At 40.2% G+C, this 4,881-nt stretch overlaps 1 pseudogene; it reads left to right on the top strand.

Annotated features, from left to right (window-relative positions):
• Positions 1 to 2,811: 2,811 nt before the first annotated feature.
• LOC148009390 (nucleolar complex-associated protein 3 pseudogene) lies at positions 2,812 to 4,394 on the top strand (annotated as a pseudogene).
• Positions 4,395 to 4,881: the final 487 nt, after the last annotated feature.

Below are 4,881 nucleotides of genomic sequence, written 5' to 3' on the forward strand. Positions count from 1 at the left end.
ACCTTTGAACCTTAAAGTACCATATCAACTTTGTCAAATACACTTTCAATTCGCTTCTCTTTTCATGCATATCCATGATATATGAAGGTCTCTTGTGCTCAAACTTTGAATATCTCTTGTGAATTGATTCATTGAACCTCTTCTATTCTATCCCTTGTGTGTAGCAATCAAGAGATCTATGTATGAGAACAAATCAAGAAAATTGAAATCTTTGTACTCCCACTTCTCCTTATCATGCAGACACATGAAATCGTTCGAATGAGAATCCTAACCATTCTTTCACTCCATGTATTTTTTTTTAACTTGAGTACTCTTCTTATTTTTTTTTCTCCCATCTTGCTAAGCGTCCCTGCGGCGAGTGACTTCCACAAACCCCCGTACAAACCCCATGCAACAACGTGTATTGCTCATCCCCTTGAGGCAGTTACTGTTTAATATATGTGCGTATCACATGGCTTCAAAATAAGTGATTTTAAAAATATTATTTTTTTATTTTTTACATAAAGAAGGGTGTCATATAAAGGAGTTACTTATAGATTGAATAAATAAGGGTGGTGTTTTATTTCGAGGGGATGCAACTATAAAAGTCATATATATAACATGTATTGAAAGGCTATTCAGAAGTACCTTTCTTTGCATGTTATAAGGCATAAAAGGACCCCTTTTACTTTACTAAAAATAGGGGTTTTTTTCAAAGTAAAATTCAAAAATCCTTTTTGTAAATATTACCAAGTAAAATACAATTTTCTTTGAACTCACATGGTATTTTACATGTTCTATAAGGTGGACTCCTTAGGGTTTTATTCAAGAAAAATTTACAAATAAGGTTATGTATAAAGAAGCCTTGAACACACATGATACAGAGGATATATATATATAGTGAACCCTTCAAGCCCATTCTCCTCTTGCACATATCTATGCACATGTGCACACACACACACACAGATAGAGTTGGCAAATTCCTAAACCAAATCAAATATACATATAGAAATCTAAAAGAGATCTTTATGTATATCTTAGTATTAACTTGTAAAATTAAAACTTAAGACTAAGCAAAACAAGAACTTGATATGTATAAATTGAGTAAATCATTTCTAAAGATTTATCCAAATTTCTCTATTATTTTAGCACCTTTATAACTATTCCTATGTAAATTTCCCATGTGGTTATGATATCTGAACTTAGCCTCTACTTTTACCTTAGCAGGCTCTTATGAGTACATCATGTTGTTACATTGTAGGATATTGCTTCCCATAAGAATGGAACTCTTGACCTTGGGTTTATTACACCATCTCACTACATTCTATCTAGCAAGTCTTGGGTTATATTGCATTACTTTGTATATTACAAGAATAGCATTAGTTTATGCTACCAATCACAATATTAGATGGGTTAATGATATAAATATGAAAATCCCCAGTCTCACACCTTGTAGTGGCCATTTTCCATAAATGGGCAATGCTCATGAAAACATGTTTTCTATCCATATTCAAAAAAACATAATAGACATTGGAAATTCAATAAATTACGCATGTTACAAGAAAGCAAATGAGAAATTATTAACTACCACAAGAGCACCGCCTACTAGTCATCCATTTTGATCCTAATACTATAGACAGTTGCACGATAGCTCAACTAATAATGTGAGCTGCTCTACTACCTTCCTTTTGCTTAGCTCTTCTAGAGGATATGAATGATAGCCGCGTCACCCGTTGCAATCACCCATTCCTCTCCACCACCACCCTTCAAGTCCACCTAAACCTCAAGGGGTATCTCCGAAGCCGTCAATTCCTTAACAAATCTATCAAGCATCCTTCTCCAAGCCCACTCGGATGATGAATCTTAGCTCTGTTCTTGCTTATGTAATTTCACAAAAAAAAAAGAAAAGAAAAGAAAAGAAAAATAATGAAGGGAAGCACAAAATAAAAAGACAGCAAAGATAAAAAGTGAAGAAATCACAACGAACAATAGTCTACCCCACGTGGGCCGCAGTCCCTACACCTAGGGGTTATCAAGTAGGTGCGTTCGATGGCCTTGGTCGGCTGGCTCTATCCCTAACCCTATAGCCTCATTTTCATTCCCTACTTCATGCTTAGGGCACATCAAGGCCAGGAAACACCTAGGGAGGTAACACTCGCCTATGGTTAGACTTGTCACTGTAAGCGGCCCACATCGCATCTTCCTTATACACAAATTGGGTCCTCAAGTGTGGGGCAGCACCCAAGCTTACAACCCAAATCCTAGTCCCACTAGCACGATCACAAACTACCACACGGCACACCCCCAGGAAGTGCACCTTCTTTTCTTTTTAGATATAGACAAAGGATCCAAACCCTAGCTTTGGAGGCCCCATCATCCATGCAATGCACTCCCAGCCTCCCCCACCTCAAGTGATTCATTTCTTCCCAAGCCCAATTCCTCTACGGGACAAAAGATGGATCCTTCTAACACCATCTTAAATTTCAAACATGCATCTGCCTAGTAGCCTCTCTCCACATAGGGATCCATCCCATACCATATTCAATTTTAAAGATGGATCCACCCAATGGCCTCTCTCCAAGCATGGATCCATCTACCACCATTTTCAATTTCAAAAGACAAATCCCTTCAAGACTAGCATGAAAGGGGGATCCACCCCAACTTGAAGGGCCGGTTCAAGCCCCACACGGGCTTGTCTACACACTCAAAATAGCCACCACAACTACACCTATCCCTCCTTCCTACCATCCCACATAATTGCCATTGGATTGGCACTATACTAGGAGGGGGTAATGTTAACCCCAGCTTGAGACATAAGAAAAAGAAGTTAATATGGAGGCAATGGAAGAAGCAGGACGGAGAACAAGCGAAGGTGCAAGGATGGCCTCTAAAATCAAGATAAAGGAAAAAGTACATTTTTAAGTGAAAGGTGGCCTAGGCTCCCTCCTATGCAAACTATAAAAGGGTAGATGGGCATAAATCAAAGAAACTAGCCAAGTAGAAGGGAATGGGAAAAATAACCTTGCCACAATGGTCGATCATGTAAAAAAGGGGATGGATGCCCATGGGATTTTAGGGCTTGTATATACAGTTCAAAAAGTGAATGAGAGCTTATTCTTTGGTGCATGGTAAAGTGGACTCTTCTTCTTCTCTCCTTGTCTTCTCTTCTCTTCTCTTGCTTGCATGCTTGTGAGTGGTTAAAGGAGGGAGTGTGAGTGTGTGAGGGAGCGAGTGTGTGAGAGTGAGGGATCTTGGAGGTGAAGCCCTCCACCATCTCCCCTCTTCTTCTTCTCTTCTCTTCTCTCGTCTCGTACATGGCTTTGGAGGATGGAGCTTGGAGGAAGAGGCTTGAGAATACTTGAGCAAGCATAAGAGGAAGAAGAAGAAGGAGAAGGAAGAGAAAGAGAAGAAGAAGGGTGAGAGAGAAGAGAGAGAAGGAAAAGGAGAAAAAACTGAAAAAGCATGAGCTGGCTGCACAGTTGAGGGATGAGGTTACTGTAGATTTCAAAGAGTCATCCACCTTGCCAGATGCTTCAGAGCACCGGAGGCTACAAACTCAAACATTGTCAGCTGTATTTGAAACCTACTTCCGAATTTTGAAGTCAAGCTTGCAGTTAAGCCTTAGGCTCTAAGATTTAAGGGTGGAAGGATTGAAATTGAAACTTAGTGAGTGTGGGCCTCGACCACTTCTAAGGCCATGCCTTGATGGCTTAGCAAAGTTCTCTCATCTTGTCAGTGTTGAGTTCATGGCAGATCTACTAGCAATTCTGAAGAGATTGGCTGCTGAACCTTCTACACAACTAGCAGGGGATGTTCAAGATGGAATCCCTCTTAGCTTTTCATACAGACTTCATTGTTGTGTCGTTGCATTCAGAATTGTGCGAAACAACCTAGATGCATTGAACATTGACCTTCGAGAGTTCTATAGTTCAATCTACAACCTTTTACTCTGCCACAGTCTGGTCAGAGATAAGCAAGATGGGGTGACATTAGCAGAAGCATTACAAGTCATGCTCTAGGAAAATTGCCAACATGATATGCAAAGGGTTGCTGCTTTTGTGAAGAGATTAGCATCTATATCATTACATTTTGGGTCAGCTGAAGCAATGGCAGTACTCGTAACAGTACGCCACTTGTTGCAACAATACAAGAAATGTTGTAGTCTTTTAGAAACTAATAGTGGAGGAGGTGTTGTAGGTGGTAACATAGTTGTGTTTCAAAGTGATGGAACTAACCTAGATCTAAGTGGCGCCCTCTCAACTGTTTTGTGGGGGGTTTCTCTCTTAGCAAAACACTATCATCCTGCTATTGCCAAGCTTGTAACTCAAGTGTCTACCTTTTCCCAAATTTCAGAGTTTATTAGTGGAGAAATCATGGTTGGCTACTTTGGGAAAAAGCAGAAAGAAAAGCCATAGATGGCTATTTCTAGTAAAGGCTTTTTGGACCTGCTTTGTATCCGGTTGAGAGGAGCGATGAAGGGGAGGGATCGTCGGGAACTTTCTGATAGACTGATTCATTAAGGCCACCTTTCTCTAAGACATCATCAGTTTGGAAGCCTCCTCCACCAACTCCATTCTGCATAGCTAAACCGGCTACCCAGCATTGATTCGAACCAACAATTGCAATGAGGATTTCATGCTTTGTCTCTCGCACACACACATATGTCTATATATCAAAGTCGAGACTGCTCTGGAAGACACCATTACCTTCTTCATCAAGCTTCTTAGTATGATTTGCCATCACCCTATCTGTAAAACCTTCAATACATATAGTGGTGGACTGCCAAATGTCAACGCTGATCGAGATAACTATTTCATGTGGCATGAGCTTGAAACCTGCTCAGGGATGACATTGTGCCATCTTCTTCAACCTCTACTCCTCTTCATAATCAAGTCTGACTGA

Source organism: Lygodium microphyllum, unplaced genomic scaffold (assembly GCF_053477565.2).
Source record: "Lygodium microphyllum isolate KBCC unplaced genomic scaffold, Lygodium_microphyllum_v1.1.10 scaffold_31, whole genome shotgun sequence".
In the NCBI taxonomy this organism is placed as follows: Eukaryota; Viridiplantae; Streptophyta; class Polypodiopsida; order Schizaeales; family Lygodiaceae; genus Lygodium; species Lygodium microphyllum.